Source organism: Giraffa tippelskirchi, chromosome 7 (assembly GCF_054371585.1).
Source record: "Giraffa tippelskirchi isolate mGirTip1 chromosome 7, T2T-mGirTip1v1.2.pri, whole genome shotgun sequence".
Lineage (NCBI taxonomy): Eukaryota > Metazoa > Chordata > Mammalia > Artiodactyla > Giraffidae > Giraffa > Giraffa tippelskirchi.
Window position 1 is genome coordinate 103,669,870 of NC_137281.1, and position 27,864 is coordinate 103,697,733.

At 35.7% G+C, this 27,864-nt stretch overlaps 1 protein-coding gene across 3 annotated transcripts in view; it reads left to right on the forward strand.

The window, feature by feature from the left end:
* Nucleotides 1–27,864, forward strand: part of LOC145514141 (uncharacterized) — a 959,076-nt gene that overhangs the window by 303,902 nt on the left and 627,310 nt on the right. For 2 of the 3 annotated variants that reach the window (XR_014059866.1, XR_014059862.1), the window contains exons 7-8: nucleotides 11,540–11,684; nucleotides 14,811–14,917. The gene's annotated coding sequence lies outside the window, so the exon portion shown is untranslated. Of the gene's footprint in view, nucleotides 1–11,539; nucleotides 11,685–14,810; nucleotides 14,918–27,314; nucleotides 27,480–27,864 lie in introns of all 3 variants that reach the window. The other variant, XM_081511229.1, reaches the window with a different exon arrangement.

Below are 27,864 nucleotides of genomic sequence, written 5' to 3' on the forward strand. Positions count from 1 at the left end.
CCCATGGCTGACTAAAGGCAATATTTATCTGATGCATCTTTATGAGTTTTCTTGATTCTTGGCTCCTTCCTGCACAATCCATCCTCACATCAATACTTGAGCCACAGGGCACTTTGATGTCTAGGGATTTCCTTTCAGGCTTAGAAGGAGTGGCAATTTCTAAATATTTAATCTATTCCCTTCATTTTATGTAAAAAGACACTAAAGCCCAGAGAGCTGTGGTTAATGACACACAAATGTGTCATTAATCAAGTGTATATCTGGATGAGTAATATTTGCGCTAAAGTATTGCAGAATAGGCAGGGAAATGGGCCTGTGTTTCACATTGCCTCTGTAACTTTGTTGTTTCAAATCAGATATCAGTAACTTGCAACCATGTTCTGAAATTCACTGGCCAGAGTTCAAATGAATGAAAGCTTAAGATGATCAATCCAATGCTATTTTATAAGGGAGGGAAAGAAGTATGTATGAACCATACCAGCAGTAATTGTAGTATGCCAGGAGAGAAAGTGAATGATGCATGTTGGAAGATATGTGTGTGTTTGTGTCTATGTGCTGGAGGAGGGGTGACACGGGTGTGTGTCACATGCTTTGTCAAATTTACCAATGCCTCCGTAACACTGTGTTAATATTCAGTTTTTGTTGAGCCCTGATTTCTCAGTTCAATTCAGTTCAGTTCAGTCGCTTAGTCGTGTCCAACTCTTTGTGACCCCATGAATCGCAGCACGCCAGGCCTCCCTGTCCATCACCAAATCCCGGAGTTTACCCAAACCCATGTCCATCGAGTCGGTAATGCCATCCAACCATCTCATCCTCTGTTGTCCCCTTCTCCTCCTGCCCCCAATCCTTCCCAGCATTAGGGTCTTTTCCAATGAGTCAACTCTTTGCATGAGGTGGCCAAAGTATTGAAGTTTCAGCTTCAACATCAGTCCTTCCAATGAACACCCAGGACTGATATCCTTTAGGATGGACTGGTTGGATGTCCTTGCAGTCCAAGGGACTCTCAAGAGTCTTCTCCAACACCACAATTCAAAAGCATCAATTCTTTGGCACTCAGCTTTCTTCACCATCCAACTCTCACATCCATACATTACTACTGGAAAAACCATAGCATTGACTAGACGGACTTTTGTTGGCAAAGCAATGTCTCTGCTTTTAAATATGCTATCTAGGTTGGCCATAAACTTCCTTCCAAGGAGTAAGCGTCTTTTAATTTCATGGCTGCAATCACCATCAGCAGTGATTTTGGAGCCCAAAAAAATAAAGTTTGACAACGTTTCCACTGTTTCCCTATCTATTTCCCATGAAGTGATGGGACCAGATGCCATGATCTTAGTTTTCTGAATGTTGAGCCTTTAAGCCAACTTTTTCACTCTCCTCTTTCACTTTCATCAAGAGGCTCTTTAGTTCTTCACTTTCTGCCATAAGGGTGGTGTCATCTGCATATCTGAGGTTATTGATATTTCTCCCGGCAATCTTGATTCCAGCTTGTGTTTCTTCCAGCCCAGCGTTTCTCATGATGTACTCTGCATATAAGTTAAATAAGCAGGGTGACAATATACAGCCTTGACGTACTCCTTTTCCTATTTGGAACCAGTCTGTTGTTCCATGTCCAGTTCTAAATGTTGCTTCCTGACCTGCATACAGGTTTCTCAAGAGACAGGTCAGATTGTCTGGTATTCCCATCACTTTCAGAATTTTCCACACTTTATTGTGATCCACACAGTCAAAGGCTTTGGCATAGTCAATAATATTTAATATTCATTAAATATCTCATATTATCAATACTTGACCCATTAGTAACAACAAAATTGATCTTTCGGACCATTAATTTCCAGGACATTATTAATTTTTCTTTTACCCGAATAGTTATTTATACTTAGTCTCCATTATGCCCAACTCCCAGTATCTATCTGGCTGCCCCATGGGCAGCACACTGACCAGGAAGAAGTATTAGCAGCAAAGTCACCCACTCTGGAAACTCTGCCCTGTGCCGTAAGGTCACCCCCACCAACAATATTGCAGCTCTGTCCCATCTACTGAGGGCAAGCCATGTTCTTCCCATTTCACACCCATTCTCTGTCACCACAGAGCAAAAGCAGAGGCAGACAGGTTGAACGTGACCAAGAGCATCTGCTCTAAACCAGGCTAACTGCAGGCTGGACATGAACACAGGAGGTGGTGGTGGAGTGCTATCCAGATCTCCTCCATCCAGCTAGCTTCCTAACCCAGTCTTTGCCTTCTGATAGTCAACAACATGGGCTTCCCAGGTAGTGCTAGTGGTAAAGAACCTACCTGCCAATGCAGGAGACATGTGACATGGGTTTGATCTCTGGGTTGGGAAGATCCCCTGGAGAAGGGCGTGGCAACCCACTCCAGTATTCTTGCCTGGAGAATCCCATGGACAGTGGAGCCTGGTGGGCTAAAGTCCATGGGGTCGCAAAGAGTCGGACACGATTGAAGTGACTTAACACACACACACACACACACACACACACACACACAGAGTCTCCATCAGTCCCTCCTCTGCTTCTAGTCTCTGGATGTTGATGTGCCCAGGGCTCAGTTTTGGGGCTTCTTGTCTCTGTCTACACATTCTCTTGGTGATCACATATAGTATGAGACTCTTGATTTCTCTTGCTACTTCAAATCTGTTCCACCCATTTCACTCAGTTAAGTGAAATACTGGCCTTTTAGCTGTTTCAGCCAAAGTCCTTATATACTCAACTTTTTATCTTGTAAATTACATCCAATTTTTTGGAAAAATAATATCCAGATGCTGAGCTCCACATTACTATTTCCACTGCTCATATCTTGGTCAAGGTCACTGATATGTCATCCCAACATTCATAGCTTGTCTCCCTGCTTCCACAGTTAACTCTTTGCAACTCTTCTAAAAATATAAATTTATTTTAAAAATAGAAAGTAAAAATAGAACCAGCTTTGCTTTGGCCCTGCTTCTCAAAGGGGGTTTAATCTCAATTGTATAATTTCTCCTAACTTATAAGCAGAATAAATATATCTAACCATTGTTGACTTAGTTCATTTTACTTAAATGAACTAAAAGATTAATCATGATCCTTATATCCTGAGACCAGGATATGGAGACCAAGAAGCCTTCTTCTGCAAGATCCAAGCCAGTCCTTGAGGGATATCAGGCCCTATACTGCTTGTAGAGAAAGTCTTCCAAGTTCATTTCAGAGACCACAGTGTCAAGAACAGACATGAAAAGTTGACAGATTCACTGAGATAGTTGGGTGAAGTGAGGATGTAGAATTGAGATACTGTGGAGAGGAGGGAGAACTGAATAATTTCAGAGTCAACAATGTCACAGTTAAAAACAGTGATTATTGGCCTAAAAATATATACATGTGGTGATGATTTAGTAGAAGATAAAATAGTTTAAAGTATTTAAATATATATAGTATAGGAGGACATTTAGTTCAACAGAAGCTATAATGCTGCTGCTGCTGCTGCTAAGTTGCTTCAGTCGTGTCCGACTCTGTGCAACCCCATAGGCTCCCCCGTCCCTGGGATTCTCCAGGCAAGAACACTGGAGTGGGTTGACATTTCCTTCTCCAATGCATGAAAGTGAAAAGTGAAAGTGAAGTTGCTCAGTCGTGTCCGACTCTCAGCGACCCCATGCACTGCAGCCTACCAGGCTCCTCCGTCTGTGGGATTTTCCAGGCAAGAGTACTGGAGTGGGTTGCCATTCCCATTTCTTAAATTCTATCTGTACTCTGAATCACTTTATTCATTCTTTACTAGAACATCAGGCATGTAATGAAATATAATCCTATACTTTATTCATTAGTCTTTAAACTTTTATAGAAGAAAATTATTTTCAAAAATTCATTATTGAGAAACCACATACTTAAATTACACAAAAACAGATTGAGTTGACAAGTAACTAAAACTTTACACTCATATATACATATATATATAAATATCCTGTTAACAGTGTTATCTATAAGTGAGAGGAAATTGATAGATTACTTTTAAATGATAAAAATGTTAGTGTAGTAAAGCCATTATTTCAATGTGTCAAAAAAAATTCACATATAATTTTGGTAGTGAAAATAAATTTTGAAAAATTCCTTATAATACAGTGTGATAAATTTATCAAAGGGGTAAAGATACAAAGTATCATGGAAAAGCAAAAGCAAGAGCATGCACTCCAGCCTTGAAGGTATTCCAGAAGTGACATATATGTTGTGGCCTGAGGAATAAGAAATAATGTTACAGGTATATTTCTTGTGGAGGGAAGAGCAATGCTTTCTCTCAGTGGTCAATGATCATTTCTGCAGATGCAGCGTCATATTACTTCTCTGGGAAACTATTGCCTATTTCTTCCAATGTATTGGAATTGGAGTTGGCTGCCAAATTGAGAAGGTGTAAGTGGCAGCAGACTCCTTAATATCTTCCAGAGTCACATTTATTTCAGTTCCAATCCCTCTTCCTTCACTCTACTCAGTAAAATTCTGGACTTCTTCTGGAGATAACCTCACCTAGTCAGGAAATTAACTCTAGAACAGAGTTATTTATCTCTAGAACAGAGAGATTAAAGAGCCAGCTATCATTATATATATGACCTGGAGGCTAAGAGAGGACCTGAGCAGAAAAGGGTCTATGATTCATATTAAGGTTTTGAACATTTCTTGAGATGAAAGGGTAAAATTTTGAATAGTTCAAGTAGGGAAATGGCGTGATCATGTTTATGCCTTACAAAGATACTCTGAAGGTAGTAAAGCCCTTTAAGAGATTGTGGTAATGAGTGACACAATTTGCTATGGGAGAACAAAGGGTCATTTCAAGAATTGTGAATCAGGGGAAAGCACAGATATGAATAAAAGGAGTAAAAAGGGCCAGCCAGTTCCCTATAGAACTCAAGAGTAAGGTAATTTAGCCTCGAGGCATATAGTCTGGTCTGAGTGATTGTAAATATTAGCTGTCTGGAATCATATAAAACATTAATAATAATTAAGTGAATATAATTATCCCCTTTCAGAGCTTTTAAATTATTTTCTACTTTTTTTACAGATTTGATATCAACCTCCATACTTTAAATAGTTCTAAGCCTATTAGAGGTTTTAGAGATTTGTGATTTTTACTCAAAGTAATTATTGCTTTAGTCAATGAACTGTCATTTCTCTAGGACTACATTAAATTCCAATCAAAAGTCCTGGGGAATAGACTTAACTACCAATATAATGTTTTAAATTATAGCCATAGATAGATATTAGCTTCATAAGCGGTGAATACAGTTCAGGATTCTGTAATTTAAAAAAATATAAAGATAATGACAAATTTAAAGTTTGTCATATGATTTCCAAGAAAGAAGCATGGATATTGAAATATTGATTTTACCAATAATTCTGCTTCTTTCTTTAGTTATGAATAAATCAAAAGGATATACAATAAAGTTAATGCTTTATGTTTAATTTAACATTCTAGATATTGTTTAAAATGTATCTTTAAACACCTCTTTGCATGCCACCGATAACTATGTTACTGTAAGCTATAACAGTTTGCCAAGATATTTTAGAAAAATCTTTAGTCATACATGAAGTCAGTGTTTTGGTTTCATGGAAATCATTATTCAAAGGCAATTCTAGAATTCATTTTAACATTTCTGAATAACTTCTCATCAACAGATGACTATGTATAGATACAATTATGGATACACATAAAAAGATACAGTTAATGATGTGGACATAAATTGTAATCAATCATGGTTTAGTTGTATTCAAAGTATTAGAGAAAACAATTCCATTTCAAAATATGCTAATGGTGTGCTTAGAAAACTCTTAGAAGGGCTTGGAGAGCAAGAGTCAGAGAAAAATGTCATTACAGAGATTAGAAGTTTACAGAAATCACACAAGACTGGTTCTAATGAGCTCCCCTTTCTGTGACAAGGCCAGTAAATCACTCCCAATGTGCTTGAGTCTATATTAATCTTTTGTTTCTGCCCACCACTGCCAGGGGAGGTCTTTAGTCTTCCAAATCTTTTGTGAATGCTTTTAACTGAATCTAACCCAGAATCCTGCTGACAAGAGATTCTGCCAAGTGTATTTCCAAGATTTCTCCCATGCAGTGTAGTAGAGAGAGATACTGATCCTGAATTGATAAGTCCCCAAATGACACTAAGATACAGAAAGATACAGTATGGCTATAGATACAGATATAGAAAAAGTTAAATTACAACAGTTTATGTATTTGTACTTGAGAGATATTATAGCCATAAATGGAACTTATTTATTCCACCAAGCCACAAGGAATCCCTCAATCTATGAATATTTATTTTAAAAATGTTGTTCATTAATCTTAGGAAGCCTGCTGAAAGAATAGGCAATTGAGAAATGTAAAATCATGAGAAAAAATAAGGTTGGGAAAGAGCCAAGACTTTTTTTTCCTGTTCACTACTGACAACAAAAATTAATCAATAGTCAATCTAAGAAGGAAATTTTTATTCAAGCCAACCTGAGGATTATAACCCAGAAGACAGTCTTCTCAGAGAGCTCTGAAAGCTGTTCTGAAAAGATAAGGGGAAATATTCTAGTTTCATTTTGCATGTAGGTGTCCAGCACCACTTATCTTTTCTCTATTGTATATTCTTGCCTCCTTTGTTAAAGATAAGGTGCCCATAAGTGCATGGTTTATCTCTGGGCTTTCTATCTTGTTCCAATGGTTTATATTTCTGTTTTTATGCCAGTACTATACTGTCTTAATGTGATGGGGTGGGAGGTGAGAAGGAGAAGGCAGGTTCAAGAGGAAGGGGCGTGTGTATACCTATAGCTGATTCATGTTGATATATGGAAACCAACAACCAAAAAAGATAATGTGATATACATATGCATATATGGTATTTTATATATGTGACTACATACATGCAAAGGAATATCATTCAGCTGTAAATAGGATGGAAATTCTGAGGAAAAAAAAGAAAAAGATAAGGCAGAAGGCCCATACATATGTGATTTTGGAGAAAGGGTGTGTGCAATTAAAGGCCCATCTTGGTAGGAGGCTACTGCTATTCTCAAAGAAGAGAGATCTTAGTTAATGGTGTTAGTGCTTTTTAAGTATGAGAAGATGCAAGAAACTGGGTTCAAAAAATTTTCTAATAAAAATATTTAGCTATCTGAGGGATAGTTCTGCCAGTTTTCCCATAGTATAGAGTATCTCATCCTAATCTTTGCTCCAATATTCTTTTTTTTAAAAAATTTTATTTATTTATTTATTTTGGGTTGCACTGGGTCTTCTTTGCTTTGCATGGGTTTTCTCTAGTTGCGGTGAGCGCGGACTACTCTTCATTGTGTTGTGTAGGCTTCTCATTGTGGTAGCTGCCCTTGCTGTGGAGCATAAACTCCAAGCACATGGGCTCAGTACTTGGGCTCACAGGCCCTAGAGCCAGGCTCAGTAGTTGTGGCGCACAGACTTAGTTGCTCAACAGCATGTAGAATCTTCTCGGTCCAGGGATCAAAACCATGTCCCCTGCATTGGTAGGCAGATTCTTATCCGCTTCACCACCAGCAAAGTACTGCCCCAATATTGTTTCAGGGTATATTGTAGGTCAGCAACTGCAGTGGCTATTTACTTGATTTCTATACAACTAAATGGTAGGCAGCATTCTTTACTTTACCATGCTCTCCTTTTTGGTCTTATCTTCAACCAAGCTTTGGGAGGCATGTTATGAACAATTTGTCTGGAGGTTCTAGGATGTTCATTCCAAGGTCAGGCAAAGATTTTTTTGATAGTCTATTTAATGTGCTATTGCCAGATTACGCCCTGTTAACAGTACCCAAAGCCTCTGGACCCCTGTTTTGCTAGTCTGTTACAGTCTAGGAAATGCTTCTGTCTTATTGCTTCTTGCCATATCTGGAGTTACACTGTTACAGTCATTCATCTTACAGAATTATATATTTGGTCAACTGTTTCAAGTTGCCTAGTAATCATTATTTTTATTGGAGACTCAGTCACATGTTTAATAATGCAAAAAAAAAAAAAACCTTTGTAAAATAGGCAGGAAATAAGTAATAAAGCTATATAACAAGAAGGTCATAGATAAATATTTAAGCTAAGAACTGCCATTAGGTGCAGCTCAGTATTGCCTCAGGTCATCTGGACCCAGGCTATTCTGCACCAATCACTCTTTAAGGGGAATGATATATTGGCATTGTTAGTAAAGGTCACCAAAGATGTCCTCACGAACATGGCCAGTGGTGGGTCATTGTGACCCCTTATAGAATTGAGAAAGGAATGTTATTTTCTAAGAAGTTACATAGCTGGTGCCAGAAGAAGAAAAATTGAACTTTATAGTTAGATAAGTATTTCTGTTATTGTGAAAGTCAGATATGCAGATGAACAATGAATATTAGAGTGGAGGGAGGTGGTCTCAACAGAGAGAAACATTTTATGTTTAAATTTTTCTTGTCTTTCTTTAAGGTACAAATGTTATCTCATCATATAAAGGGGAATAATAAAATAATATAATCAAATAATAATGAAAACAATTATATCATGTTGTATATTTTAAACTGATAATGGTGTTTAGAGTTTTTCATTATTTTCTTGCTATAGAGATGGGAAAACCAGACCATCTGACCTGTCTCTTGAGAAACCTGTATGCAAGTCAGGAAGCAACAGTTAGAACTGGACATGGAACAACAGACTGGTTCCAAATAGGAAAAGGAGTATGTCAAGGCTCTATGTTTTTACCCTGCTTATTTAACTTATATGCAGAGTACATCATGAGAAATGCTGGGCTGGAAGAAACACAAGCTGGAATCAAGATTGCCGGGAGAAATATCAATAACCTCAGATATGCGGATGTCACCACCCTTATGGCAGAAAGAGAAGAAGAACTAAAGAGCCTCTTGATGAAAGTGAAAGAGGAGAGTGAAAAAGTTGGCTTAAAGCTCAATGTTCAGAAAACTAAGATCATGGCATCTGGTCCCATCACTTCCTGGGAAATAGATGGGGAAACAGTGGAAACAGTGTCAGACTTTATTTTTTTGGGCTCCAAAATCACTGCTAATGGTGATTGCAGCCATGAAATTAAAAGACGCTTACTCCTTGGAAGGAAGGTTATGACCAACCTAGATGGCATATTTAAAAGCAGAGACATTACTTTGCCAACAAAAGTCCGTCTAGTCAAGGCTATGGTTTTTCCAGTGGTCATGTATGGATGTGAGAGTTGGATGGTGAAGAAAGCTGAGCACCACAGAATTGATGTTTTGGAACTGTGGTGTTGGAGAAGACTCTTGAGAGTCCCTTGGACTGCAAGGAGATCCAATCAATCCATCCTAAAAGAGATCAATCCTGGGTGTTCATTGGAAGGACTGATGTTGAAGCTGAAACTCCAATACTTTGGTCACCTCATGCGAAGAGTTGACTCATTGGAAAAGACCATAATGCTGGGTAGGATTGGGGGCAGGAGGAGAAGGGGACAACAGAGGATGAAATGGTTGGATGGCATCACCAACTTGATGGACATGGGTTTGGGTAGACTCTGGGAGTTGGTGATGGACAGAGAGGCCTGGCGTGCTGCAATTCATGGGGTCGCAAAGAGTCGGACACGACTAAGCGACTGAACTGAACTGATAATAATCTTTTGGAGATCATTTTTCTTTGCTGCTAATTTTAAAATAATTTTATTATGATTTATTAAAATCGAAGTCATAGTTACTTAACACATTCTCTATTATGGCATTAAAAAAAAATTAACTCTACCGGGTCTTGGTTGCTGTGTGGGGCTTTCTCTAGTTGTATCAAGTGCAGGCAACTCTCTAGTCATGGTGCACAGATTTCTCATTGTGGGTGGGCTTCTCTTGTTGCAGAGCATGAGTTCTAGGGGTGCAGGCTTCAATAGCTGTAGCTTGTGGGCTCTGTAATTGCAGCTCTCAGGCTCTCGAGTGCAGGCTCAATATTTGTGGCATATGGGCTTTGTTGTCCCATGGTGAGTAGGATCTTCCTGGACCAAAGATCAAACCTGTGTCCCCTTCATTGGCAAGCAGAGTCTTCACCACAAGGAAATCCCTGTTACAACAGTTTTTAAAACTATTATTTTAAGGCACATTATATCTCATTGAGTTGAACAATAAACATCAATTTCTGTTATTGTTCAACTTTTAAGTTCTCTTGACATTCTTAAACATGTAACTTTTTTTTATTGCTTGGATTGTTGTGTTAGGAGAAGTTCCTAGGAATGGAGAACAAAAATATTTTAATTGTTCAAGTTATATTATCTTAGGTTATATTCTCTCTAGTATTACAATGTGTTATTTGACTTATTTACATTATTTAATTTAATCTTTACCTTGTAACATGCCAGATTTATTATATATTGATATCATATATATGATAAATATATCATATTTTCTCTCCATGTATGTGTGTATTAGTTGCTCAGTCATGTCCGACTCTTTGCAACCCCATGGACTAGCCTGCCAGGATCCCCTGTCCATGGAATTCTCCAGGCAAGAATACTGGAGTGGGTTGCCATTCCCTTCTCCAGGGGATCTTCCTGACTCAAGGATCAAACCCAGGTCTCCTGCATTGCAGGCAGATTCTTTACCATCTGAGCTACCCAGGAAGCAAATATTTTATTTGCTTCTACTGAATCTCAAGGTTCTTATGGTTAGAATCTCTGTCTTGTTCATTTTTCTATCACACCCAGTGACTAAACTATCAATGCTCAATAAATATATATTAAACGCATTTAAATGGTATGATCATAATATATAGAAAGCTCAAGAAAATTCAGACTATTGTGATGGAAAAATATGTAAAGGAAATTTTCCTGTTCATTATGTATTTTTACATTATTCTTTTTATCTATTCTTCTATGTTCTGAATGGTTTATTTTCTAACATGTTTCTTTCCACTTTATTGTATTAAAACCCAGGAAAAGAACTATAAACCTCACCTTGAGATACTCAAATATAGGAAAATGAATAAGTAACTTGAAAAGTTAAAAATGAATATTGTAATACTGTTTTAGGTAGATTGGCTTTGAATGCAATAAATTAAAGTACAGAAACCTTGTATGGAGCTCTCCCACAATCAGATTCAAGTGCTTCAAGGAAAACTCTGATATGCTCTGCTCCTCACCTTTAACAGACTTGTTCAGGGTTATTATAAAAATAAATAAAAATAATTTGCATTGATATCTATGAGTATTAATGGCTCTGTCATTCAAATATGAAGGCTAAGAAACAAAATATGACTCCTTTAACCTTGAAAGTTAATCTATATGCCTTTGCTCTCTTCTACTACCAGAATGTACTACATTTCAAACCTATTTCTCTGATAACCTTATAAACATTAAACAAAACAAAGAGACTTTCTTTTAACTATAAAAACTGCAGTCTTTTGCCTCCTGGGTTATGATCTATGACTTCTCTCTGTTTCAGAGATAACGTAAAATTTGCACACTTATTGCTTTAAAAGCCTGATAATACTAACACATCTATTTTAATAGTAAACCATCCTCTCTTAGAAAACCTGTATTCAACTTATTCCGTTTCACTTCTTCTTACAGATAAGGAACAGTTTCAACTTCAATGTTATCACATTTTGTGGCTACATGGTCTTGAAATGGTATCAATATCTCTCAGCCACATAGCAGACCTTGGAAGCTCTTTTGTTTCTTTTAAGGAAATCTCAAGGATTTGGACATTCCTGAGGTAATTATTAAAATTCAAGCAAGTTGTTGAGACATTTTTAAATGTTTAAATGTGTGCATATGTGCCTGCGAAGCCACCTCAGTCGTATCTGACTGTTTGCGACCCTATGGACTGTAACAGGCCATGCTTCTCTGTCCGTGGGATTTTCCAGCAAGGAATACTGAAATACAGGAATCCATGCCCTCCTCCAACGGATTCTCCCAACCCAGGAATCGAATCTGTGCCTCTTGAGGTTCCTGCATTTCAGACAGATTCTTTACCGCTGAGCCGCCGGGAAGTCCAGAAATTATAGCAGGCATAAATGAGAACCTAGAGAGCCCAACAGGTAATGTCCAGGACTGAAGAATACAGGAGGAAGGGACTTGAATTGTGTAAAAAAGTTAGATACAAGAAGGTCACAGAAAAAGTGAAGTACATATGGATGACAGGTTATTTCAGGAAAAGTCTATGACTACACTCAGTTTACTATAGCCTCATTCTTTTGCATTGGAGAAGGCAACGGCACCCCACTCCAGTACTCTTGCCTGGAAAATCCCATGGACAGAGGAACCTGGTAGGCTGCAGTTCATGGGGTCGCTAAGAGTCAGACACGACTGAGCGACTTCACTTTCATGCATTGGAGAAGGAAATGGCACCCCAATCCAGTGTTCTTGCCTGGAGAATCCCAGGGGAGGGGGAGCCTAGTGGGCTGCCGTCTATGGGGTCGCACAGGGTCAGACACAACTGAAGCGACTTAGCAGCAGCAGCAGCAGCATTCTTTTGCATAGTGTGATTGCCATTGCTAATCTGCATAATACTCAGAAAGGGACAAAGCATGCTTTTCTAACTATATAAAAAGGAAAACAGTATTTTAAATATTGTCCTTATGTAACTTTTTAGAGTAAAACAAATAGTTGTTAATTAATCTAAATTCAACCAGAAGATACTCACTAATAGAGTAGCCTATATCTCTCCTTGCTTATTCTCTGGAATATGCCATTGGAATTTAATTTATTGACCACCAGGCCACATATGATTACCTTTATTCAAAAGCAAGTATTTCATATTCAGACTTAGCTTGCCACTGCAAACTTCCTACTAAAGTGATAGTGCTATATTCTATCAATTTTTCTAGGGAAGTATGAGGTTTAATTAGGTGGGAAAAGAATATTCTGACAACAAATTTATGTAAATCTGAACAATTATCATGAGAGAATGAGGAATGGAAAAAGAAGGGCAAGGATATAAGATCTATAAAGAGCCAAATACTTGCTATTAATTTCCATAGGTTATCATGTTGATTTCCTGGTGAGAAATTCAACAAGGTTTCAAAGAGAAAATAAGAAATATGAAACTCTTTCTAACTCTTTTAAATCTAGTATTTATTAGATGATTTCCCTCTTTTGTAGAAATATTATAAAACTTTATAACATCATATTTGTAATATGAAAAAATTATATTTAAAACTAGATATTTTATATTTGAAGGTAAATTTTTATATATAAAGTTAGAGGCTTTATAGTCTGGGTATTAAATATACTACTACATAGGGAGTGGCAGAGATTAAAAGAGAGAGAAAATTTTAAAAATATTTTTATATATTTAGAATATATTTCTACTTTCTAATATTCTCTTTGACAGAATAAATATAGAATTGCTTTCAGTAACAATCTAATTTCAGATTATTACTTACTGTAATTCCATACTATAAATGGCAACCCACTGTAGTATTCTTGCCTGAAAAAATCCCATGGACAGAGGAGCCTGGTAAGCTATAGTCCAGAGGGTTTGAAAGAGCCCGACATGGCTGAGCAGTACAACAACTGTAATTGAAGCAAAAAGCAAAATGCTTGTATAGGTTATATGTGTCTTTACAAAAAAAAAAAAATCCAGTCTCTAAATAAACATATTACAGTCAATTTGACAATTGGATCTTTATTGGGTGGAGGCTGAGTCTGTTCTGTTTAGTAGATCATAAATTCAGTAGATTCTTGAGAAATTTCATTTACTGAAATTTTAAAAGCAAATCAAACCAAGTCCTTTGTGTATAGATAATTGAGAATCACCTAAGTCATTAAATATTAGACAAATCTAATATTGAGAAACTTTAGGTTGGATCATTATAATTATGAAATAATTTAAAACTTCTATCAAAAGATTAGTATTCCTATTATGGTCAGATTATCCAGGAACTACATGTTGGGAGGTACTTCTCCAAGAATCCCTCATACTTCTGCATGTTTTTCAAATAGAAGCATTAAGACTGCTTGCTCTGGACCATCTTTTCATAGATGTTTGTATAGCACACAGCATTGGAAGATAGAGATAGTACCTCTTCTGGAGCAAAGTTCAAGATTTTTTGTTGCTCAAATGATAAAGATAATGTGTTTCTCTGAGGCAAATGTTGAGCAGATTTGCTAGCGGCTCTCTTTAAAATATTGGCACTTCCTAAGCTTGAGGTTCCTCAGCTCTAGTGCAAACCCACTGTATGTGCAGCATCTACCTGAGCCTGCCTCTGTGTCACCTTCATGAGACCTAGGGGCCAGGAGAACCAACATACACATGAGGCTCAAATCACATGCTATGCCATGAGTAATAAAGGCCTTTATTTCTGACCCAGGAATCTTATGACACCTGCCAACATCTGGGCAAAATCCAGCTCTGTGAGTGTGGAAATGGACTTCTCACTTTGCTCGGTGATATTTATTTACACATTTCCTATTATAAACCCATTAGTTTATAAGTTTAATATGATAGTAAACTATCTTCTCGGTCAGTTGACAATGGCTTCCAGTTGACCTGCCCTTACACAGTACCTACCCAATGCCCACAGCTTCACCTGGTGGCCTGCATACAACGTGTGCTCAAAGGGTGAATATATAAACTCACCTAATGAGTCTCCTCACTTTAAGTTCTCATGATGTTTTTGTAAATATGCATGTGTTTCTATAACATGCATGTTTCTGTAAACATGCATCTATATGCATTTCAATGAATTCCTAGGAGTCGTGTAAACATGTATTAAATTTCTGTTTAATATTATAAAAAATTACTGATCAGCACAATTATTTCCATTATTTAAAGTAATTTTAGTCCTAAACAATATATATCTGTATTGTCAATAATTTTTTGCTCTCTTTTCAATAGGAATGAAAACCACTTTCCAAAAATCTCACCAAGGCTGATGTGAATCTATTAGTTGGGCTTTACGACATCAAAGCAAGTTAACATGAGACTTATTTTGACAGCAGCAGGTTAGAAATGAGTACTTTAGTATATTTTCACATTTATTTCAGAATTATTTTAATCCTAGAGAGTAGTTTGGAATCGTATCAGAATATGATCAAGGAGTCTTTAAATCTGGTTATGGATGCTTTCTCTGATAGAGATAATTCTATATTAGGCATTAGTGTCTTTTATAAAAAAGTTTACCTGTTGATTTATAGAACTACATGTTTTCATCATATTCCTCTCCTTCATGATAAACAATGGTAATAGCAAAAATTAATTTGTGTTTATATAACAAAATATAATTTAGAAAAAATATAGCAATTATTTCCTTAAAATATTTTTATTGAGATATAATTGACTTATAACAAATTAATTGCAGATGTACAACATAATTTCAATATATGTATACATATTAAAAATGTAAAGAATGGTGATTATAGTCAATAGAACTATATTGTGTATTTTAAAACTGATGGGAGAAAAACATTTCTTTATTGATATTAGCCTTTTTTAAAGAAAAGGAGGATACATTCAAGTTTGTATTTAAAAATCTGTTTAGGAATGACTAAAACATGCAAATTAAATAAAATAAATAGTTTGTATAAAAGCTTTAATTTTAAAAACTAAATTGCCTATTGATTGGCATATTTTAAAAATTCATATATTATTAACAATAAACATTAAAATCGTACTTCCAACTTCCCACTATTAATAGTTTCTTATTCTTATCCTACATTCCTAAAAGAAGTCAACTATTTCTATATGCCTTTACTGTAATAATTGCTGCAGTCTGGAATAAAAAACCCTTATTGTTGCAGAGAATGTGCATGCCTAGCTTACCAAGTGACCCTCAAAACTGCTTACTCAGATTCTAAAATTTTATGTGGCTATTTCAAATAGCATATATAATACAAACTATTCTATATCTTGTTTCCCCCCTTCTTATGTAATATACCTTGGATCTATTTATCGACTGTCTAATAACTTTTCTATAAATATATTGTGACTTATTTAACTAGTTGATTATGTTGCCAATTTCAGTTTTTTCCTCTCCATTGCTTTAAAAATTAATGTGATGATTTCTCTACTATGCTATAAATATTATGAATGTATATTTACATATGCCTCCTTTTATCTTTCTTCATGTGCATAACACACATTCAAACATACAATTCAGTTCAGTTCAGTCACTCAGTCGTGTCCGACTCTTTGTGACCCCATGAATTGCAGCACGCCAGGCCTCCCTGTCCATCACCAACTCCTGGAGTCTACCCAAACCCATGTCCATCGAGTCGGTGATGCCATCCAACCATCTCATCCTCTGTCGTCCCCTTCTCCTCCTGCCCCTAATCCTTCCCAGCATCAGGGTCTTTTCCAATGAGTCAACTCTTCCCATGAGGTGGCCAAAGTGTTGGAGTTTCAGCTTCAACATCAATCCTTCCAATGAACACCCAGGACTCATCTCCTTCAGGATGGACTGGTTGGATCTCCTTGCAGTCCAGGGGACTCTCAAGAGTCTTCTCCAACACCACAGTTCAAAAGCATCAATTCTTCGGCGCTCAGCTTTCTTCACCGTCCAACTCTCACATCCATACATTACATTTCCATAATTTTTTTTAAAACCATATAATCTCTAATTGTGAGACATGGGATTTTAGAATATGGAACAAAAGCAAAACTTGTTACATATCTGTGTAAAAATGTTTGGCAACCATGAAATAATCGATTAATATGCATGTTGTTTTTGTTTTGTGTACTCTGCATTAAAGTTCACATTATTCTAAGTTTACTTCCCTGAATCACTATGTGTTCTTAACAGTATCATTCACATTACTAATAAAACTGCTTACTATGCTTTTTCTTTTAATTAGAAAAGCACAACTTTGGCCTTGTGGTTTTCTGGAAAGGTTCTTAATTAAAGTGCAATATGGTACCAAAAGTAAACAAAATTAGCTATGTGGTACAGCCAGTAACTGGAGAAGGAAATGACAACCCATTCCAGTATTCTTGCCTGAAAAATCCCATGGACTGAGGAGCCTCATGGGCTATAGTCCACGGAGTTGCAAAAGAGTTGGACACGATTTAGCGACTAAAGTACATTTTATAGTAGGAGGATAAACTGCAGATACTTTAAAAACAAAAGGTAAAAGATTTAAATAAGATGTCTCACAGTTAAATGCTCATATCTTGTTTTAAACATGACAGCCATCATTCTCATTTATTTCTTTAAAAAAGATATATTCCATGAGATATTTAACTACATAAATGATTATATCTAATTTATTGAGTTAGTGTGAATAGAATGAAAATAAATTTATTCTAAAATGCATCATATACAAACACTATTGAGAATTAAAATATGTTTCAATTTCACCAGTGGAGCTATTTCAAGAAATCTAATCTTGTTTTTTTTTTTGAAAGCAAATATACTTTTATGCATGATATACAGTCATTAAGCATTTACTACATGCCAGGCAATCTACATTATTTCTCTTAATAGGACCATTATCTTTAAAATTATGTCATCACATATCTTCTTATAGGTGAGGAAAAATGGCAAATTGTTCACTGTCACACAGTTAAAAGTGTCAGAGTTGATATGTTAATATATATTTTTAATTTCAAATTTAGAGTATTTAAATTGCATACTGTGAAAAGGATATATTAATGAAATAAGCTTCATATTTTGTCTTTTTTGATGCCATTAATCTTATGTTTCATATTTTGGTCTTTACTCAACAAGGTGCTTTATAAACCAAATATATTATTAATACATTGTAATCTTTTGTGAGTCTATAATAGTGTGTGGATCACATTAAACTGTGGAAGATTCTTAAAGAAATGGGAATATCAGACCACCTTACCTGCCTCCTGAGAAACCTGTATGCAGGTCAAGAAGCAAGAATTAGAACAACAGACTGGTTCAAAATTGGGAAAGGAAATGTCAAGGCTGTATATTGCCATTCTGCTTATTTAACTTATATGAGAGTACATCATGCAAAATGCTGGGCTGAATAAATCACAAGCTGGAATCAAGATTGTGGGGAGAAATATCAACAATCTCAGATACGGAGATGATACCACCCTAGTGGCAGAAAGTGAAGAGGAACTAAAGAGCCTCTTGATGAGGGTGAAACATGAGAGCAAGAAAGCTGGCTTAAAACTTAACATTCAAAAACTAAGATCACGGCATCTGGTCCCATCACTTCATGGCAAATAAAGGGGAAAAAGTGGAAACAGTGGCAGATTTTATTTTCATGGGCTCCAAAATAACTGCTGACAGTGACTGTAGCTGCAAAATTAAAAGACACTTGCTCCTTGGAAGAAAAGCTATGATCACATATTAAAGATATGTAATTTGGAAGAAAACCTAGATCATTATGGAAGAAAACCTAGATCACATATTAAAATGCAGAGAAGCAATATCCCTTTGCTGACAAAGATCCATATAGTCAAAGCTATGGTTTTTCCAGTAGTCATGTATGGATGTGAGAGTTAAAGAAGGCTGAGCACCGAAGAACTGATGCCCTCACACTATGGTGCTGGAAAAAAAGATTCTTGAGAGTCCCTTGGACAGCACGGAGATCAAACCAATCAGTCCTAAAGGAAATCAACCCTGAATATTCATTGGAAGAACTGATGCTGAAACTGAAGCTCCAATACTTTGGCCACCTAATGTGAAGAGCCAATTCATTGGAAGAGACCCTGATACTGTGAAAGATTGAAAGGCAGAAGGAGACAGGGATGACAGAGGATGAGATGGTTGGATGGTATCACCTACTCAGTGGACATGAACTGAGCACATTCCAGGAGACAGTGTAGGACAGGGAAGCCTGATGTGCTGCAATTAATGAGGTCACAGGGAATCGTACACAACTTAGCAACTGAACATCAACAGTCCTTCTTACAATTTTCTAGCCTTAATTTAAATGTTAGTTTCTTTAACTATACAATTTTTCAGGTAGTGTTAGGACTTGATATATTTTTTCTAGTGAGAAAATATTCACTCTTTTCTGTATTTTTGAAGTCAAAACAAACTTAAGCCTGATTGGTTAGCACACTGGATTTCAGAAAGCATGACTACAGTTTTCAGATGAGCAGAGGTAAAAATAGCAAAGAACAAAATGTATTAAATCTCTCCCTCTTCTTACTTAAGTCTAGAGGATCTACTGATTGATACTTAGAAGAAGTTTCTGAATGTATTTCTAAATACATAGATAATAGAGCACTAATAAGTCAAGAAAATAGCTGTTCTGAATATAATCAATTGCACAGCTTTTCCTTTATATGGAGGGTTTCAAGCATATCCCTTTACAGAGCAAATGAGAAAGTAAGGAACATACTAGAGAAGTGACCATGTAATGGGGCTTCCCTGGTAGCTCAGCTGGTAGAGAGTCCACCTGCAATGTGGGAGACCTGGATTTGATCCCTGGCTTGGGAAGATCCCTTGGAGAAGGAAACAGTTTCCCACTCCATTTCTGACCTGGAGAATTCAATGGACTGTATAGTCCATGTGGTTGCAAAGAGTAGGACATGACTGAGTGACTTTCACTTTCACTTTCAATGGTTATCAATACCTAATTTCACCCTGTAACTAGTTATAGGTTTTTCCTGAATACCCTCTGCTTTTTCAATAATGGAAACATCTTCTGCCAGCATTCTAGATTATCCAAACAAGTTTACTTTGAAAGCAATGTACTCTTACTGACTTGAGAAGAGATACATATCACTATTATCTGTGAGTAGTTATGGTGGTTTGGAAAGTGGTAATATATAGATGTACAGTTTTTGAGATAGTGTGAATCCTAGAAACAAGCCACAGACCTTCCTTAGTACTATTTGTCCCCACTCTAAGTGACATGGCTGGGTTTAATCATATATAGAGAGAGCACAAATCAGAATGGAGATCTTCAGAGTTGGCTATTCACACATTTGGAAATCACACACATTTAGTGAGGCAGTTGTAAAAGATTTCCTTTTTTCTCTTACTTTTATTTAGAACAAAAATTGTTTCAAACACAGTCAGTAACAATGATCAATATTTTTTTGAATTTGACACTCTTCTTTTCCCTGTTGATTGTATTATTCTTCTGTTTGAAATAAAGTTCATTTGAATTTATAACTAAAAATTGGTAGACTGAGCCTAAGCTTTTAATATTCCTTTCCTCCCCCCAAATAATATCTTTTGACTTGATAACATAAAAATAAGATAAATATAGTGCCATTTTTAATGAAAAAGGAACAACTATATTACCTCCACATCAAAGCCTCAGCAAAATCTTCAAGTTGCAGGACACATTAAACCTATTGGGGAAAAGATTCCCCTATCTGAATTACTTTTGCCAAAAAGCAAAGGTAAAAAAATAATTAGAAGATATGAGAGCAGAAGACTGGAAATTTCTGAACTCAGAAGAGCAAATGATGGAAAAGTGGCATGATTATGTATCAGAATTTCCCTAATTCAATCTAAATTATCTTGATAATGCTATTATTATTATTATTTTAATATTAACAAAAATAGCAGTAATAGTCATTGTGTAATACTATGATTAAGTTCCAGACATTTTTCTAAATATTTACACACAATGTGTCATTTGATACATAGAGAAATCCAAAGAGACATGTAATGCATTTAGTATCTTTTAGAGATAAGCAGATTGGGATCTGGAAAATATTGCTAATGTGCCAATAATGTCTTGGGGCAGATAGGGAAGACACTAAGAAAATAGAGAACAAAAGGTATTAGCAGAGAAATACAAAAGGAGAAGCAGACTAAGAAAGAGGAGAAAGGGGAAGAGAAGACTATGGGAGAAGTAAAAAAGAGAGAAATGAAAATACAGGAGCAAATGATAAAGAAAGAAGCAGCAACTTACAATAGCCTATCAGTAAAAAAGAGAGAAATGAAAAGACAGGAGAAAGTGATGAAGAAAGAAGCAGCAACTTAATGAAAAAGAAAAGTGAAAGTGTCAGTCACTCAGTTGTATCCGGCTCTTTGCTGACTGCATGGACTGTAGCCCGCCAGGCTTCTCTGTCCATGGGATTCTCCAGGCAAGAATACTGGAGTCGGTTGCATTCCCTTCTCCAGGGGATCTTCCTGACCCATGGATCGAACCTGGGTCTCCTGCCTTGCAGGCAGAATGTTTACTGTCTGAGCCACAGGGAAGCCAACCATATATCAAGTAGATTCATTAGTGTAATAAAAATGGGCTGAATTATTTAAAAGATACTCATTAAATGAAATAAAAGATTAGCAATAAAGAAGGATGAAATATATATAATGGCAAAAACAAAATGAAAGCTGTGATGGTTATACTGTTATATAAAAAGAACTGAGAGTCAAAAGCATGGGAAAACAAGTTATTTTATGTAAATAAGGATAAATCCACAAAGAGAATATTCATGAACTTTTATGTATTAAATAATAGAGTTTGAAATACATTAAAAATATCTAGGGACAATATGTGAATAAACTGATAACAATATAAATCATAGTGTGAGACTTTAATATTACATCTCTCCTTCAGCTTTAAAGATATAATTGACATATAGCACTGTATAAGTTTAAGGTATATGGCACAATGATTTGACTTACATACACCATGAAATTATTTCCACAGTAAGCTTAGTGAACATCCATCATCTCCTACATACTCAAAATGAAAAGAAAAAAATCTTTTTCCTTGTGGTAAGAATTCTCAGGATTTATTCTCTTAACCACTTGCATATATAACATACAACAGTGTTAATGACATTTATCATGTTTTCTGTTACATTCCTATTTACTATTTATGTAGTTGGCTTCCCTGGCGGCTCAGTGGTAAAGAATCTGCCTGCAATGCAGGAGATGTGGGTTCAATCCCTGGGTTGGGAAGATTCCCCTGGAGAATGAAATGGTAACCTACTCCCAGCATTCTTTCCTGGAGAATTTCATGGACAGAGAAGCCTGGCAGACCCCAGTCCATAGGGTTGCAAAGAGTAGGACATGACTGAGCAACTAAAACACACTGTTTTTCTGGATATTTGTGGTTAACAGAGGCAGGGGGTAACCTGAAGGGGAACTATCTTCATCCAGTTACCCCCTGCCTCTGTTAACCACAAATGTGACCTCTATACTGTGAGTTTGGTTTTGAAGTATAATTGACTTAAAACACTATGTTAGTTCCTTGTATGTGTGTTAGTTGTTGAGTCATGTCAGACTCTTTGCGACCCATTGACTGTAGCCCACCGGGTTTCTCTGTCCATGGGATTATCCCGGCAAGAATACTGGAGCGGGTTGCCATTCCTTTCTCCAGGGAGTTCTGAAATACAACATAGTAATTCAGTATTTCTATATATTACAAAATGATCACCAAGGTAAGTCTAGTTACCACCTGTCACCATACAAAGATATTATATTTTTATTGACTATATTCCCCACACTGTACATTTCCTCCCTGTGACTCATTTATTTCGTATCTGGAAGTTTGTACCTCTTAATCTCCCTCACCTATTTCTCTCATCCACCCATCTGACTCCTTACTGGCAACTACCTGTTTGTTCTCTATCTCTTAAATATGACATTTTTATGTCTGTTCATTTGTTTTGTATTTTAGATTCTATATATAAGTAAAATCATATGGTATTTGTCTTTCTCTGTATCACTTATTTCACTATAATACCCTCTAGATTCATCCATGTGATTGCAATTGGCAAGATTTCATTCTTTTCTATGGCTGAATAATATCCTATTGCATGTGTGTATACACATGTATAAATAATATCTTTTTTTATCCATTCATGTATTGATGAGTCACTTACGTTGCTTTCAAATCCTGGCTATCATAAATAATGCTGTAATGAACATAGGAGTAGATATGCTTTTTTAATTGGTATTTTCATTCTCTTCAGATAAATATTCAGTAGTGGATATGTTGGATCATATAGTTCTGTTTTTAATTATTTTGAGGAAACTCCATACGTTTTCCATAGTGGCTACACCAGTTTTTACCACCAATAGTGTCTGAATGTTCCTTTTTTCCCACATTCTCCCCATCACTTGTTATTTGTTCTTTGTTGATAACAGCCACTCTGACAGGTGTGATATGACATCGCACTGTGGTTTTGACTTGCATTTCCCTGATGATTAGCAATGTTGAGCATCTTCTCATGTATCTATTGGCCATCTGTATGTTTCTTTGGGAAAATATCGTTTTAAGTCCTCTGCCCATTTTTCTAATCAAGTTGTTTTTGTTTCTGTTTTATTTCTTGATGTAGAATTGTTTGATATTTTGGATATTAACCCATTGTCAGATTTATCTTTTGCAACTATTTTCCCTTCACTAGGCAGCATTTTCCTTTTGTTAATACTATCCTTTTCTGTGCAAAAACTTTCTAGTCTGATGTAGTCCTATTTGTTTATTTTCTGCTTTTGTTTCTCTTACCTGAAGAGACAAGTTAAAAGAAAAAAATTACTATGATCTGTGTCAAAGAGCATACTGCCTATGCTTACTTCTCAGAGTTTTATGGTTTCAGGTCCTACACTTAAGTCTTTAATCCATTTAAGTTAACTTCTGTGTATGGTATGATTAAGTAGTCCAGTTTGCTTCCTTTGCCTGTAGCTGTTTAGTTTTCCCAGCACTACTTACTGTAGAGATTGTCTTTTCCCTCTTGCATAGTCCTGCCTTCTTTGTCATAGATTAATTGGCTATTCAAGTGTGGGTTTATTTCTGGACTCTCTATTCTATTTCATTGATCTGTGTGTATGTTAGAGATTTTAATATAACATTTTAAGCAATATAATGAAAAAAAGTGAATTGAAGATTTAAACTATAGCATTGTTATTCATAGTTTAAAATATGTATAAGAAAATTTATCCTTAAAAATTGTTTTAATCATCCATAGGAACATTGTTGATAATAGTATATATTAGGGGAAAAATTGAAGTTCAGTAATAGAGGAAAATTTATAGATCTTACAGAGAAACATACTAGAATAATAGCTTCCTGGTGATCTAACAACATGGAAACAATTCTCATTTTATTTTAAGAAGAAATATCAGGTTACTGTTTGACATCCCATTCTGGGATATTAATATTTTGTAAAATGATTGAATTATACAAGTAACTCTAGAATTCTTTTTTTCTTTCTATTTCCTTATAGTTTCCAAATGACCTACAATACACTACTTTGGTAATCAGATAAAGGCCAAAAATGCAATTTTAGAAACCAACATTATTTTTCCAATAAAAAATGTCAGCTGCATATTTTGATGTATGATTTAGATAGTGTTTAGAGTTTTTTGTTGAAATTTAAGTTATGTAAGAATGAGACAAAGAATTTGAAGTTGTACTTTTTTCGTCTTGATCAATGGTCTCTATCAAATGAGAAATTTCATTCAAGTGAAATATCATCCCCCTCCCCCCACTACGTATACACAAACACACCACTGTGCAAATCGCATTTGGGTCTGGTATTTTTGCTTTGAGATCCATATTAAAAATATTTTTTTTCTTGTTACATTGGTTGGTGTGAAAGAACCCTTAAAATGTATATTTCCAAACACTGTTTGGCTTCTTAAGGAACTACCTATTATTTTGAGAATGGGACTCCTGCTGCTGCCAGTTTGAATCGCTATGAAGATCAAAGATGAGAAGTAAAATTACAGCTCTTAAATATTTTTTTGAAAAGAAGATGTCAACTTTCTGACATTAGGCACTGCAATCAATCCTTATCATTCTTCTATTTGTAGGAATGAGTGGGGAAAAAGACCATTTCAAAACTAAATTATTGCCTCACTATCAGATAGTAGTTTAAAAGCTCTTTGTATACCAGATTTTTGTTTCTTTTCATATATCTTGGACATTGAAAGAGAGTTGATATAAAATTGCTTAATGTTTTCATAGATGGATTTAGTCTCTTCCCTTGTCTTTTAGAATGCCCTTACTAAAGATTCTTTTTCTTTAAATTTTTATTTTACTTTTACTTGGAGGATAATTACTTTACAATATTGTGATGGCTTCTAGCATACATCAACATGAACCAGCCATAGGTATACATAAGTACCACCTGCTCTAAACTGCCCTCCCATCACCCTCACCATCCCACCCCTCTAGGTCATCACAGAGCACCAGCTTTGGGTTACCTACATCGTGACCTGAGACAATAGTATTGAAACATATACATAACCACATGTAAAGTAGATAGCTAGTGGGAATTTGCTGTATAAAGATTCTTGATTATCTCCTTTTATCATTTCAACATCCCACAATGAGGTAACCATTTCTCTTGCATATGACCATATTAATAATTGGTCTCCCAGAGAATCATACATTAGTACCATAGAGATATGGACTAAATATTCATTACAAAACTAGGACACTTTTTTTTTGTTATCATTAGAGATATTTTCCATATCAAGATAGTCATCACAATACATAAAATATTTTAAAAATAATATGTGTGTGCACTGTAGTGACTTGAAATATCACCAATTAAATCAGTGAAAACTTATGGTGCTAACCTAGATATATTTTTGACTGACTCAGCAAACAAGATGGCCAATGTGAAAATCAAATGGTAATTAACAGCAACAAAGATTTGAATATCATCAAAATACATTCTTATAACTGAGTTTCTAGAATGATTAAGCCCTGTTATTACCAGACAGATGGATGAAGTCAGTGGGGGGAGGTGTTTTAATGAGATGGTTAATCTGTGCTTGATGGTAAAATATGTAGTAAAGACCTTTTGAGAAATATATGTAGTTTCACAAATCATGCCATCTCCTGGAAAAAGTATACAGATATAACAGAATCAAATTGGTAGCAGATGAAATTGAGAGAAATAGCAGACTGTATCAAAGTAGTCACACACATTGAATCAGCTATGGAGCAGTATTTAACATTTTGAACCTTTATTTTATACACACACACACACACACACACATATTCAGTGGGTGGTTAAAAAAAATTGCACCAAAAAATGGGTTAACAGTACTTTAGATATTCTTTTTTTAAGATATTCTTTTTTTTAAGTAAGTTAATAATAAGAGTGGAAAGTGCTTTTAAAGATTGACTTATGGTTTACCAGTACAGAATTTGTCAGAGAAATATTGGCCAGAGTTTTATTTTTCTTCATGGAGAAAAAAATATATATAATACAAGTAGAAAAAACTGGATAAAGTGAAATACTTTGTTCTTTAATGATAGTTATAAATTGGGCATAATTAACAGGCTTTTTTTTTCAAAGCTGTAGTTTTGTTAGTCACTCAGTCATGTCTGACTCTTTGCAGCCCCATGGATTGTAACCCACCAACCTTCCCTGTCTGTGGAATTTTCCAGGCAGTAATACTGGAAGTGGGTGGCCTTTCCCTTCTCCAGGGCATCTTCCTGACTCATGAATTGAACCTGGGTCTCTTGTATTGCAGGCAGATTCTTCACTGTCTGAACCACTAGGGAAGCAAACTAGCAAGTTTAAATCCACAGGAACATATCAAATATTTATTGATTCTTTATAGTGTATATGTCAAAATACTTCAATTAAAATGAAATTTGAATGTTAGATTGAGTGAACTCAGTGTAGGTGGACTTAAAACTACTTCTATTTACATTTCTGTGTAATGATTATTGTCAGATTAATGGACACCTTAAAAAATTATATAATTTTTCATCCATTGTGAATTATTTCTGTTTAAGGGGACTGATCAAGAGCTCCTACAACACAATAACAAATATTAGAACAAATTGATAGGAAAAAATAAGCGCTGAAGTACATGCCTAGGCAATCCACAGAAAAATAAATAGGAAAGGTCAATAAAGGGAAAATACTGTGACAGAAATATATATTAGGACATAAAAGGACATCAGTTTCAGTTAATTAAGTGGGATTAAAAAATTATTTAAAAAACCAAACATGTCCTCTGTAACTTTCCTTATCTAAAAAACACATTCTACTTTCCTTAACTAGTTTTCATATAAAACTGTTTACTTTTACTCTTATTATTTCTAAGTAGTTTCCATTGATTAGAATTTTAACCCTTAAAATTCTTAATTACTAATGAAAACTAAAAAGGAAACAGTTGTAGACTGTCTTTGACACAAACTCTCTGTGGATTCACAAATGTATAAATGCATTTTATAGTTTCTTGAAGTGTAAGTCCTTCCTTACAGTAAATTTTTCAATGTGGCACAAGATATATTTACTAATAAATCTACATATCTTTTATTCCTCTGTAAAATGAAGCCAAAAGTGGTTAAAAGTTATGGTCAGTAATGAATGAGGATTTTGTCTTATTTCATAATGATCTAGATATTCAATGAATATCTATCATTTAACCTATTTCAACGTAACTGAAGCTGAATTCCTCTGCCAAGTTTATGATTAACCTCTTTATCCAAAATGTTACTGTATTCCTTTTCTTGTCTAATATTTGTTCCCTTCAAGATTGAGAAAAAGCAAAGAAAAGAGGGAACTGAAACCAAGCTGTGGTGCTGAACCAAACTGTGGTGCTGTGTCCACTAGCCCACGCAGTAAAGCCAGTCTACTAATACCAGGTTATGGTGGAGAAAAGTACCGCGTTTATTGTATGGTGCCAGACACTGACTCCTGGTAGGTTAGGGCTCAAAAAGCCTCAAACTCCATGATGGGTTTTAGCAAAGCACTTTTAAAGGCCAGGTGAGGGAGGGGAAGGTCACAGGGTATGTGATGAGCTTGGCCACAATGCTCTGATTGGTTGACCTTGAGGTAAGAGGATGGTTTTTAACATTATCAATCCTTAAGCACCAGTAGGTCTGGAGGCTATCTGCTCATGATCATCAAGTAGTTAATTCTTCCATGTGGTAGTGGTTTTAGCATCTGAATATCTCAGGAAATGTGCCCAAGATACTATTATTATATAGGTACTTCAGAGAGGAACTACAGCAGAGAATATGGGGGAGGGGTCTGTCCCAGGAAGACCCTGTGGGGATCTCCTTGAGTACAGATGCCTTCCCAT